Consider the following 14822-nt stretch of genomic DNA (forward strand, 5'->3'; position numbering starts at 1 on the left):
ATCCGTATTATAACAACAACAGCAACATCTACGTAAAACCATTTTTGCATTGTTAAGATTATATAGCACGGTAAGGTCAAACCGAATTTTAAACCCCCTTGTTTGATCAAATGAATGATAAGAAGAACATGAGAAATTCAGGGATTTTTGACTTTTGAATATATGTGTTGTTTTACGGAGTTTTAGAAATTGAACGTAAACGTGTACGGAAGCGTCTAGCGTTTCTGTAGATGTAAGGTAGTTTCAAGGTTGAAGTGAGAAAAATGATTTCGTGTGCTTTACAATTTTCATTTCAAACTAACATTAAAATTGCAAGTTTTTTGAAACTTAACGAAATTAAAGGGATACTCTGGGCTACAATTTTTCTTTTATAATCGAAAGAGCGTATAAAGTAATTAATGTATCAAGTGAAAAATCTCTAGTCCGAAGTATCCCTTTAAAGAAACTAAAGTGCAACGCGTCTAAAATGTTTCTTTTTCGATAAGTATCTTAAAATCGCAAAAATTGCGAACCAATTACGTTCTTTTTATTTTCGTTCATTGTTATTTTTAGGTAACTTTTGTAAACTTCATCTCTTTCCCTATACACTTTTTCAATAGGCCTAACCTAACATAACACGTGTGAGTGAAAAACGTAATCCCTTTTCGCCCTTTAGCAACTACACGCGAGTTTGAATAAAGTTAGGGATAAAGAAGTTTTATTCTTAAGAGTTTGACTTCTGCCTTCTCTTATAGTTTAACTTAGTCTTCGTGTATTTGAATATATATATAGGAAACAAACCTTAAATCGATTTTACTCCTTGGTATAAAGATTAAGATCTCAAACTAGTCTCGGAGCTTTTATCGGCTAGAAGATTCCGAGTAAGGATAATATAAGACTGTGGGGAAACTCTTATATATATTTCGTTATACTGGCCCTTAGAAAAGACGGAAAGCTAGCTACACGGGGTACGGTGTATGTACGCTTTGGTACTCTTGTACCTTGGCTAATCCCTTCTCCCAGGGGTATTTCGAACCTCGTATAATAAGTCATAGCCTTAAGACACTGCAAATTCCCATCAGTTTGTTACGGGAAATGAAATATAAAAGGCATTATTCGTATATGCAAGCCCTCTTTTACTATATACTCTCTTTTGGATGATGCGTATTTTTCGGGGAATTCGACGTATCCTTCGGCTTCTCTTAATGCTATTTATTCTTCCTGCAGCTTATTTTCCAGGGATTCAGATAGATTTTTACCCATCATCCCCTTCACTTTCGAAATAAGTCGTCCCGTTTAACCTTTGACCTAAAATAGCAGTTTCACATGCTTGTCTACTATTTTGAATATGGTCACCTTGTTGAAGTGCCTATAACACGCAGCTAGGATGGTGTAAATATTTTTACTATAGAACGTTCATGATATCGAGTATGGTTTTTGGTTATATCGACCAAACATACAGACTCCGGGGCCATCTTTAATGATGGCGGTGAAATGTTCTTACCGTTTAAGCAATGGAAAGTAGCCGGTTTGCTACGTACTAGAATTACATACATACAAGTTCTTAAATCAGACAGACATTGCTTGGATATCTCATCAACCGTTAAATGAATTCACTTATTGTTAGGCCTGGTAGTAATCTTTCCGGTTATTTGCGTGCTGGGTGCCCGTGAAAAACGGTACTTTTCGATGATCTTACTACAATCTATATACTTTCCCAGAATCGAAGTAGGTTTAATTCCTACCTTTTTGGGGATAATAATGTTTGACTAGCAGTATTTGATTGGTGTTATATCCTTCCATTTACGGTTAATCCTTCGTTATCCCCGTAATTGAATCAAACGGGGCTTTCAATTAGGCTTAACGACGGTAGGCAAAATTGGCCAACTTCATAGTCTTTCTCAATTAACAATGACTATCTCGAAATTTGTAGGTTTCGATTAATTAATTAATATTAGCCATACTGTATAGTTATCTATTTCATAACCCTTTCTCTTACCAGTGATACTTAAAGAGTCGAACCGGAAGTAGATATAATCGAAGTTATTAAATTAGTTTTTGATTTCAAACGAGTTTGATAACTTTGGTTTCATTTTCTCAAATTATAAAGGGTTGGTCTTGTTTTCATATTACGTATAAGGTAAGAGGTCAAAGGTAACCGTAAATATTTAGGTATTATCACGAGTCCCCGATTGAAATTCGCAGTCAAAGATTGACTATGATGTTAGGCCCAAGAAGCTTTGTAGAACGCTCTCGAATGATGTAGAATTTCAGAGTGTTGTTGACGCGTAAGCTATCTACGACAGTTAAATTCTAGAATGGAATTTGCTATATATATAAGCTATTCGCCTGTAAGCTTGAATAACGCGCCATTTGCCTGATACTTAATAATATAACCTCTCAATAATTTACCGTGTTTGTAGTTAACGTTTCAAAACTATAAGGTCTTCGACCCACTCTCATTCTATCCAACACAATTCAGACTCAGTCGCTCACTAAACGCCGCTGTCTCTCTCTATAGGATAGATCTTGTCATAAGTAAATTAACTACCATAAGTCTATGCCTCTTCTTATTGTTATAGTGCTAAAACTCTCAAAATAACAAAATGGTTCTAGAAAAGACCGCATTAGATAATGCAATGGGCGCTAACATAAGTGTTTCCTCAAGTTGGTACTTGGAGACGATAATGTTACTTATGGTTTGTTACACAGTGTGTTGGGACTTCCCTCTTCGAGGCAACGACTGTAAATTTAAATTAAGTTCCAACACCGCGAAATTATAAACGCCTTCCGGCCATTCCCGCCTCTATAACCTGTAATCTAATAGTTTCAAATGCATTGCCAATAACGTGGTCAAATACTCTTGCATTTTAGCCACACAAATTCATCGCGCCGTGACCGTTACAAAGGGCCAAGCTCATTCTCGAGCTATACGTTGTTTTTAAAAGAGATATCGAACCTCTCTGCCGTAATGCGAACGTATCCATAACCGAAACGATATTGTAGATAGGCTTAACGATACTGAAGTCTTTTCTATTGATCAAAGTCAGCCAATTTTGGTCTTCCAATACATCGATGCGACGCTTGATCGCGTTTCTTGTCGGTAATATATTAGGCCAAAAGCGCGTGCCCCTTGTCAATGCAAGAAGCAAGCGGTAGAATGGGGAGAGGGTCTGGGCTTTTAGGTGATTAGAACGATTCTTCTCATGGCCTGCCATACACCGCTCCCTGTACCACCGGGTAAGAAGAGGACTAAGAGGGGCCATCTACAAGTTGTAGAAACCTAATACCCCTTTCACCATTTCCGAGCCGAAGTAACCCTCCAAGAATTGGATAAGTCGCGGCTTGTTTAGAGTTAGAAATTTCGACCCTACTTTGGTTCCGAATTGACCAGAGTAGAGGCAACTACGTCCGAGATAGTCTCAATATAGCGTTTTCGTTATTAAGGTCCTGGTCCGTCCCGAAATTAGATTGACTTTGGCAAATAAGATCACCTACACTAAGTTACCCGTAGGTAATTTTCACCTTGGAAAGATGGATTTTGTCTCTGTAAAACCCGTCTGCCTTGGATGTTTTGGTGCATTCCAAGAGTGTATATCATCATCTGGTATCTTATCGTCTACTGCACATGGCGACGGTTAATAGTTTAAGAGACTCGAAAGGAGATGAACTCCTTCTGTCGATACGAAGTCGGAATATTCTTGTAAACCCTTAGGTACACTTCCGTTAGAACTTAAATAATAATTTAATTCGATATCATACCCTTATTCTAAGAAGATTCCGTAACGTTTCAATAACTTATTGGATCTTCGAATTTCTTTTTTTTATAAAAGCCCCTGGTAGTTGTTTTTCCCCTGAACATTGGTGCTCAGCGGGTGAAACATTTCCACAGGCGCTGGTTGAAAATGCATGGGGTAGTTTTACCCTGTAAGGCAGCTATTTAGTATTACAACCCCAGAATTTAATTTTGTCTCCTAAAATTAATTAATGTTTTTTTCTAATTAAAGCAGAGGGAGATAGGGAAAGTTCAAGGTAGTAGGCAAGTTTGTGAAGTGAAATATTTCATACGCCATGGACTTAATTAAATTTTTTAGAGCAGTTTCTTTTAAGTGCGAAGGTGTTTTTTTGTTTGAAAGGAGGACAGATAATAAAATCGAAATCTTAAGGTATAATGCGTTAAACAAGGCTAAGAAGTTAAGTTGTCGTGACACTCGAGTTTCTCTCGTCCTTCCAGTCCTTTTCCTGAATTAAAATACCTTCTTCATCCTTATTTTTACTGAGTAACTTATAATTTATGCAAAAACTAAAGAAGATATCGTTTCATCTTCAAGCGACTTTTTTTTCTTCCCTCTTTCCCTTTTTGAATTGGTGATGTAACGCTCAAATACACGGTATGAAAAATTAATGTTGCAAGTAGTTTAAATATTTATTTCCATCAGATTAATAATTATATTATAAAAGTCACTTTCATCCTTTTTCTTGGCAAAGCCAAGTTGGGCGCTTTTTTTTCTTCTTACTCTGCAAAGTAAGTTTCGCGTTTTACCTCGATAGACATTCAGTCGATGAATATTGGAGGATTCCGGCTAGCCCCGAGCGGTTAATCTGAAATTCGGACCGAGGGCAAGCCCGAATGGTCGCTTATAGTTGCCCCCAGGTGCGATAAATTTTTGAGGGTCCCTGCATCTAGTCTAGAAGAAATATAAAATACTTTCGCTTAGTTTCTCTAGGATTAATAAAATAATAAAACAGAACTTCCAGTCACTAAAATTGATTAGCAATTTAAAATTTTTTTAAATCCCATATTGCTGTGGTAGACCGACTAAAATTTATGGATACTTCGAATTATTTTTACCCCTGAAAGTAATTTTTCATTAACCCTTAACCAAGGTACACTCGGCTCTAATTTATAATTGAAATTACTTATACATTATAAGCAGTTTTAATACATTTCTATCAAACTTATGTTTAAATAATTAATGCAAAATAAATTTTTAAAAAATGAGCTAATTAGAACTGGAAATAACTAGTCCCAAATTTTGTTAGAATTATAAAGAAAGGTCCCCCAGGTAATGAGATTGAACTTTTAATTTTAAAATAACTTTAATTAGACTCCCGTATAACTATATATAGCCTCGTTTGTTTACCAGGCAGACAGTGTACATTTTCAAATTTTAAATAGTTGTACGTGTAAAAATGGTAAGCTCTTTTTAGAATTTGTGTAGGGAGAACTGTTTATTTTCTGATTATGAAAACAAAAAATCTGAGTGGAAAATAACAACATTTATTTTGATGCTATATAAGCCCTCCTTTGTTCTTATATCAAAAATAAATCGGTAAATAACATTAAAAACTAGACCTCAAAAATATTTCTTTTGAGGAGAAAATTTAAGTTTTCTCTTCATAAAATTGAAACCAAGAGAACAGTGTTTGTTATAGCTATCTAATATCAACTTTGGGTTTTTAAATTCCACCAAAAGTATAAATATACGAATACTCTTGTATATTCTGCTATGGTCTATAAGAATAGCCTAAGTTAAGCGAATCTAAATTGGAAAGAATAGAGAGACTCATCCCTGAATTTTTGGCGGAAACCGCGAAAGCCATACCGAAAAGCTTGCCAGAAAAAAACATTCCGCTATTTTTTGTGGTATCCGGGAAAGAGTCTAGGCTAGGACTTCCCCTGCTAAAGAACCGACTTTTCACTTTCTCGGAGAGTGGTAGCTAGCTACCTTACCACTTATGGAAATGAAGGGGTTGCCGAGTTATATGGTTTGGTATATTATATGGAAAAAGAGCGCGGGAAAAGACCTCGCGGCTGAAACTCCGCACTTGTAACGGTTTGGCGCGTTTTTCTCGCGCCAATCTTAAAACTACGTTATACTTTTACCACACACTCACCAACTTTCCCGCCACTTTTCTACGGAAAAAGAGGAACCCTCCGCAACCAAGGCTTATAATGAAATTACGCGTTCTTTTTAAGCTAGATATCCCTATTGCTAAATGGAGGAGAAATTTAAATTTTTTATCTCCAGTCACTCCTCTCAAAAATTCTCTGATCAGCTAAGACTGGCGAATCTATTCCAGGAATATAAAATTTGTCTGTAACTAACTCTTAACGTAGCTTCACTAAAATGGCGCCATTTATAACTCGTAAAAGTTGGCGGCACTCTTTTAAGTATATTGGGTCTTTCCCGCCTTTTAATACTTAGGCCTTTTGCATCGTGTCCCCCATTTAGCGCGCGCTTTTAACAATTAATAAACTTTTCCATAGAGGAAAAGTTTTACCTTTTTAACCCCTTCAAAGTTATATTTAACATCCAAAGTGTCGCGCGCGGGTATGTCGCTATTTCCTGAAATTAGATTGCAGGCGTGAAAATTAAAAGTACGAATTGATTTTGATCCCTTATTTTTATAGCGATGGATTATCCGGGCGTGTCTCCAATATTATCTTTAAGTATGTCATAGTTGAAAGGACAAAACCTTTTTATTTATTAAATTATTAAATATAAGCTTTCAAGACTTAGTTTAGTTTCGCTACCTTTTATCATCAGTGTTTATTTGAGCGAGGGATTATTTTATTCGGAACCTATCAAGGAATTTTCTTCCAATTTTTTGGTTATTTGCAGAGTGGAAGAGGTTAGACCAACACTTATCTGAAAATCGAGATACAAACGACGAAAGAAATTGGAATGCTGAATTGCAGTGCATACTAAATGCAAAAATTTGAAATAAGCGGATTTTCATTTACAGATAATACAAAATTTAGTATTATCTTTAAGTACTAATTTAGCTGATAATTGATAATTACTTTTCAAATTACGTTTACATTCTCTTACTTTCATAGGTCTGTAGTTTAGTATATAGACTTTTTCCTGAGGAAGAATTGCGATTTCCTGACAAAATAAATGTCTGGTACGCTCTCTTCCACACTGTAATCTGAGAAAGCCGAGTAACTAAGGAATGGAAATAGTTTAAGTAAAGCTCAGAGAAAGGCGGAAAGCGCTCGCCCAATTGGAAGAATATAAACAAACGAGAGAGAGAGAGCGCGCAAAAGGAGATTAATTAATAAGTCCCTTATTTTACCCAAACGGTTATCGCCCGCGCTTTCTAATTTGAGTAATGTCTCGGAGAAAACATTTCAAACCTCTACGGTAACTACGACTTACCTATATACTTCGCTGCTAAATTAGACTGAACCCGAACCTTTCCCCCTTCGCGAGGTTCCGCCCCCCTTTTTGTTCCTTCTATAGTATAACCAATGAGCAAGTGGTAATGTTGACTTTTGTCCTCATATACTCATATATCTCATCTTGAAATGTCAACGCGAACTTATAAATTGACAAGATTTTTTTCTTAGAAGAATATTTCATTATTGATTTTTTTATATGATTATTTTATCAATATAAATCTATAATAATGGACCTTGTTTTTCTATAATGTAACATATGGGTATAATTTAAGGAAACGTTATATTCTCAAATGGTTTATGTCGTTTTTTAGACGATTCTGAAAATTCCTTTGGATCCTACACTATATTTATGTAAAATTTATAATTTTTCTGTGAATTTTAATTTTAGCAAAACTATGATAGGAATAGCCACGTTTTCGTAATTAATTGTCTATCACTCGTTTGACTTTAATACGGTGGTAAGAGGTTAATAGAAAGACTTGGAATAAAAAATGAGAGAGTCGACATTTACGGTCTTTTCCGTATCCGCCTTTAACGAATTCTTTCAGCATTAGGCCGCACTTATCTTAATGCTACGCTTTATATATATATATAAGTCCAGAAGTTCCATTAGATATTCCACTTTATATATTACAAGCTCCTTTTCTCCGTATACTAACAATGTTTTCCTCGAGTGTATAGCTTAGTTCAGAGCTTAGTTAACGAACCACAATCGGTTTGCGTTCCCAACCCTATTCTTTCTTACCAGTCTATTGTTGTTAGAGTTTCTTGAAAACCAAAGATGCACTTATTTTAATTATTCTTTGGTCGTTTCAAGCGGAGAATGCAATGATAACGAATGCTTTATAAATTAATGTAACTCGCTATTGGCGCAAAAATCGACCCCGATGCTAAGGAAATATTTATCACATCCGTGGAATAAGTACTTAGTTTAAATTATAGCTGCTACTTTTCGTCAGGGACATTCGGTTCTTGATCTTCGATGTTTAATTTCCATATGAAAGTTGATAGAATTGTTTATCTCGTGACCTGGTCTTAAAAAACTTTTGTCAAAGACCAAACAAGTCTTAGCAGAAGTGAGATGAGACCAGAAGTACTGAGCTAACCAAATTCTTCACTCGGCGAAAGTGAATATTCTTGATAACACAAGAACGGTTGGCCCTCTAGTAGCGGTTTCTGAATTTTCCCTCCAAAACGTGAGACGCTCGCGGTGGTAGACGGCCGAACTAGATTCAAGCACAGGCGTCCGTGTTTCGCGGCTTTAGGTTGAGGGGAAGGGGTTTAGGAAATGTTTTTGGAACTCGACCAATTTTTTTCTCAGTAGTGTAGGCGCGATGGAAGCGGCATAAAATCCTCAAATTTGTTCACTAGTGCCAGGATCTACTATCAATGCTAGAGCCCTTCACTTCTAGTCTCATCTCACTTCTGGTCTTAGCCAATATATGGGGAGCCAATTTTAGGGATGTCTCTTTCGGTATATACTTCCTTATTTTTGTTTTTGTTTCGTTCAGACGTTTTTATAACTCTATTAACTGTTTATGATATTACTCCAAATATACTTCTATGAAAAAAAGGCTTAAAAACTATAGTGTGTCCCATAGCGTGGAAGACTCATCTGAAGAAATATTTTATATCTGGAACTAGAAAATCGCCAGGTCTAGTCCTGCATGAAGTTCTCTACGGGAAAAAAATGTATAGAGAAATATTAAAGTTAGAAGACGCGCGTGCAGTTCGCGCCAAAAATTCTCGAGTATCGAGGACGTTTTCTTGAAAATGACCCAAGCGAGGATAAACTTTTTTTGCCCTTACTTATGGAGAGATGAGAACGCCGAGAAAGGTTTTTGTATTTTTTTCTTCTCTCTCTAGGTTATACCTCTAACTTCTTTTTCTGAAGCCATTATTATTATTTCTTTTTTGGATAAGGCATGTTCGAAAGGGTGAATCGCTCCCCAGAGTAAGGCACGTGCAACAAGGATTACGCGTTCTAGAAATTCCCCTATCCACCATGCGTCGTCTTCTAGCTCCCAGTTTCGTAACCTTCCGGACCTCTTTTTGTCTTTTTTTTTACTTCCGCCTACCTTTATGCTCCAATAAGCAATGAAGTAATACCTACACCGATCGTAAGGAAATCGCCTTGTTTTAGCCTTAAACCCTATTGGTTCTATGAAATAAATAAATCCTTAAGAGTTCATACCACGTATCGTGTACTCTACTGAAACAAACTTGCAATATTTCGCAACTACATTCCATTTATTTGGACTGGAATTGCCGCCAATTATTTCATTTCAGATTCTCACGGGTTCACTTATTCTTTGTAGGATTAAGAAATGTTACCTGATTCTGTGTTATAAACAACGTAATTCTAACAGAAAGCAAAGTCCCTTTTCAGTCTGGGTATGACACAAAGTCCTTGTTATATAACTTTCTCCCTCCGATTCGTTGCATTCTCCGCGTGGATTTCTCGCGCGAACTCCCCAATCCCAAGCTTCAAATGCAGTTCATATAAAGCTATAATCCCATTGAAATACTGGAATCATTGCTTAAATGGGAATGCCTCGTTTTATCTCGGTTGTACCTTGTACGTATATACCGAATGCACTCCCGAGATGAGATAACGTTTCTCATCCTCTTCACAGTAGTAGCTAAGAGCTAGTCGCCTACGTATACCTAGCTAGCTAGCTATCTCTCCGATTATTCTTTTTCCGGGCTCGCCTCTAACCGACAAATTTGTGGCTGTTTGGAAAGAGTAGACCATTACATCACTTTGGCGCTATGTTCTCCGAAGATGGAGGGATACCTACTCCATGCCTATTCTCTTTCCAACGCTTTTTGGGGATGGGGGAAGAGAGGAAACGTTTTTATATCTAACCTAGATGGCGTGAACGAATAAGAGGCAGCCTTTTTTTTGTACTCTCTCCCAGAATCGTCTGCTGTACTCCAGGGAACGGGCTAGCTCCTAACGACCCCCGGGTTGCGCAAAATGGTTTTCCGAATGGACAAGGAAAAGAGAACTACCGACGCTGTCGAAATATTTTGGACGAAACAAAAGCGAAATGTTAGAAAGGGAGTTTTATTATTCCGATGCTTTGGCCGCCTCCGTCACTCTAGGAAAAAAACAACCCCTGGCCCCTTAACTTACTAGTTTCCATTGGGATGGAGGGGTGGAGAACAATTCTACAAATGTTCACCGTTTCAAAAGAAAATTATCTCGAAGTTTCTCCAAGTATTTCCGATCTTTGTAACTCCACTAGAAGGTAGAGGCAATTAAGTATAGATGACTGAAACTAACCCATTCATAGGATGTAGATAATTTTCACACATGGAGGATTCATACCATTTTTACCAGAAGGCCAGGCTACCTGGATTTCAAAAGCAGACGGGTTTTTGTCCTCAAGGTTGCCCGGCCTCCTGGTGTAAAAGGTATGAATCCTCCATGTGTGAAAACTGTATATTGAAAATTGAATAAGATTTTTTTAATATTTTGGATTAATTTACTTCTGATGTCCTGTATACCTTCAAATAATGGATTAGACTTTTGAATCCCAACCAGTATTCCCCCCCTTATACGTCAACTGATATAAAATTTTTGGTGGTTACCGCGCATTGGAAATTCGGCTATAGTAATGACGGCATAGAGAAACGGCCATCGTCTGCATGCCTTAAAACTACAATCCCAATTTTCCGATAAAAGAAGAATTGTTTCGCAATCTTCTCTGGCGCTCAAAGTGGTGTAGATTTTTCTTTTAAACTACTTTTTGTTTTTTTCTTCCCCTTCAAATATTGGCCCTAAATTGTGGTATAGTTTAGGCTTGCTTATGTTGAAAATTGGGCCTTTCTTTACACCTTTGGGAATCGCAAATAGGATTGAAAATTCGCTCTCAAGTTTTCTCAAGTTTGATCGTGAAGAAACTACGTTTTCTTATAAGTCTAAACTTTGAACCAAACCTGTGTACGAAGTACAATCTACGAATTGATTTCTTACGATTACGATTACGAAACTTTCAAATGTTGAGCATTCCATGCATCCAAATTTTCCATACAAGTAAATTTAGCCCCCCCTCCACCTTTATATAATTCTTTAATATATTTAAAAATAATTTAATTGAAACCTGCTACGAACTAATACTTAACTGATAAATGTTTAAAAAACATCACTGTATATCGATAAATCGAAACAAAATTTCATTAGTCTGATGGATTTTTCAAGCGTATACGATTTCGCTTTTAGATTTCACCGCAACGGTAGTACCCGTTTAATAACCTGGAAGCTTTTGAAACGAAACAAATCTACACTAATAATCTCTATTTCCCCTCTTTAATCATCATTAACTCTTTCTACGCAAATGGAATTTGGACTCGTGTTCGAAACCGGGGGGGGGGGGGTTGATTTCTAAGCTGAGTTGGAAAGAACTAGTAAGGGGAAAAGGGGGGTAGGAAAAAAGCTAATTAACCAAAGTGACCCGTAAATTTTTACGGCTCAGATTTTTAGACGTCTGGGCGGTTTTTAGCGTAACGTCACGAAAGCTACATAAAGAAAATAACCCCCACAAGAAAAAGGTACTTAAAGGTTTTCTTGAGAACCTTTTTCCCACCCATCCTCTTTTATTCGGATCGATTGATAACTTATTAAAGTTACCGCTTTTGAATAAATTATGAAGGGAACCTAAAACGAGGTGGGGGGTTGGTAGTGGCAATATATAAGATTTCTTCCTCCCCCCTGCCCAACCTCTTGTCCCTTTTCCCGCCATTTTCGTTTCGGGAAATGGGAAGAGAACGAGAGAGAGAGAGAGAGAGAGAGAGAGAGAGAGAGAGAGAGAGAGAGAGAGAGAGAGAGAGAGAGAGAGAAAGAGGGGTTGCGATGAAGTCAACTCCCTCTTTGTCTATTCAATCAAATATTTAAAACATCTTTATATATGCCTCGAAGCCGGAAAGGCATTATCTAGTACGTGTTTGCAATTACCTTCAGGGGCCTCCCTTGCTTTAGTCTTAGCCTGAATTTTCGTCTCTGCTTTGAATATAGAAAGGATGGAATTAATTTAAAATTATAGCCCAAATGTATCAAAATTACGAGGATATAGGTGTCGTAGCTATTGCCAAATAATTTTGTCAACTTGGGAAATTAGTTTACATAGTCTTTGAGCGCCTTGGTTTGAGAGAAAAACATGACTCGAAGAGTATCATCCCTAATTTCAATTTTTCCAGCCAAATTTTCCTAAGATTCTAGCCAATTTGGCTATAATTTATCTAAAACTGACAACACATTCGCTCCGTGTTATTATATAAAATCTTTTTTAAAGGAGTTTCAAAGTGAGGCTCTTGTAAGCCTCGCACCACCACATATGGCACAGCACGGTGTCGATCCATGGGAAAGAAGTCTTAAAGATACGGAGCTAGGGCTCAGAAATCGCCCCACCCTAGACTTAATTACTCGAACTTTGAAGGAGAAACGAGGGTCTAAACGAGAAGGATAAAAATGGTTACACGCGTTCATAGTATTTTTGGGGGATCGAAATACGAGGAGTTTGAAAGTGGAAGGTTTTGATGCCAGCGAAATTGGGGGAGATGACGGGATTATATTACTCGGGCAAAAATCATTTATCATGTTTGTAAATTTAACCGTTCCGAAATTTGCTGGCCTCTGAGCGGACCAGGCCTTTGGTAGGTCCTACGGCTATTAAGAGCCATTAATTTAACACAATAATTGCGGAGCCCCCCTATTCTCCATCTACCCCTCTCCCTAAATATGATCTTAACGTGGAAAGGGTGCTGCGATTCAACCCGGATTTTCACCCGTTTTCTCATTTTTGATTTTTAATACTCCCTCGTGCCTTTCCATGGATCTCTTTTACTACACTTTTGCAATTTTAAAATCAGAATCACGAGAAGTTGTAGCCTGTAGTTGACGTTGTCCGGGGAACTGAAATTTAGGGGGAAAATGTAAGCCATTATATTAAAGCCCTAGTTCGATCGAAATTTAACCGATTAACTGTGTATAGATTTATACACATATATATATATATTCTCACCCCTGCTTTGCCCCCCCCCCCTCTTTACGATTTTAACCCTCTAAATAGCTTACGCCTCTCTTGGACTCCTGATTATACGGAATTCAGAGTTATATATCTAGAGAGAATTAGTAAAATTTGAGTTTAGATCATGCAAATTCGGGATGCTAGATCTAATTTTTGGTGGGGAATTTTATTAAATATTAAAAGTTCAATATAGTCAAGTATATATAATATTACTTTGTTATTAAGAAATATATCTAAAAATTGGTCTAAACCGTTTTATCGTAGATAAACTGTACTTTTGAGAGGCCAAATTTTGAAAGTTTTAATGGCTTAAAAGTTCTTGTAAAAAGTGTACTTAAGAAAAACAGTAAAACTTGGGTATACTTTCTCTAATTAAAGTGTAGGCCTTACCCTATTTATTTCCAAAGAAAACGTATAGTTTCTGTAATACATTATATGCATTATAAATTTGTTTAGCTATATCCAGGAAAATACCTAATTATTTTAGGTGTATTTATTTTAATTGTTATGCCTTTTATAGCAAACATTACGTAAAGCAACGGTCAATAAAATTAAGAAATGGGCGGAGTTAGGTAATTAAAACTTTCAAGAATTCTACGGTTTTATTCATTCTAGAGCGGTGCGTACTTGGATAATTTTACTTTTACTTATAGTACTAATTAAAATTCTAGTTAGCCATTTTAAGTAGAGATAGGAACGTCACGAAGTTGTATTGCAACATGCTTAATAATATTCAAACATAAGCCCCGAAATTATCAGATGTCGCCACAAACTCTGACAAAAATTGATGTTCCAAGCGTAATTTAGGTTAAACGCGGCTCTCATAATAACGACGAACCATGGGTCGCCTTGCAGCTATCACTCTTTTTTATCGCCCCGTGTTCAAGCACCGCGAGTTAATGAGACGAAAACTATAAGGGGTGCGTCTTTAAATCCTCATCTTGGGTACTTTACTCATTAACTGTAATATTACGAACATCTACCGAGTTTTTTTTCGTGTCTTTGACCCTTTCTGAAGATAAGGTTGCCAAACCATGGTCTCCATTATTAACAAGTAGAACCTTATTAGCAAAATTGAATGGGTGTACTTTGTAGTAACCAAAACCAAGGAAATGATAAAAAAAAGTCTCAGGCCTCTCTACTCCTGAAAACCGCGTCTCTCTCTGTACGACCACGAAGTCGGTAGGGCGTATCGGCCATAGATTCAAAAAAAAAAAAAAAAAAAACTTATTTTTAACATGATATCCAAAATCAGATATACAATGTTTCCAGCTTATATAGCTTGTTAAGTTCGTTAGATAGTTCCCCTGAGTAAACTTTTTTCTTATCATCAGGAGTAGTGTTAAGAATTTTAATGAATTTTTCAAGGAGTATTTAAGAGTTAAATTATAAATGGATATGGTTGTATATCTCCTTATGAGCAATATTCATGGATAAATTTATTAAATTCCGTGCCATCATAGTTGCTTTCATACTTATTGGATGTCTGGAGATTTAAAAAGAAAAAGAAATGTATAGATTCGATCGTGGGAGACTTCGTTACGCATCGTCTACTTTCGCTTATAGTATGTGTGTGTGTGGGAAATGGAGAAAAAATAATTGAAGAATGATAATAAATTTTT

The sequence above is a fragment of the Phalangium opilio genome, unplaced genomic scaffold (genome assembly GCF_054372755.1).
Source record: "Phalangium opilio isolate 3A_F unplaced genomic scaffold, DU_Popi_V2 ptg000070l_1, whole genome shotgun sequence".
Classification (NCBI taxonomy): Eukaryota; Metazoa; Arthropoda; class Arachnida; order Opiliones; family Phalangiidae; genus Phalangium; species Phalangium opilio.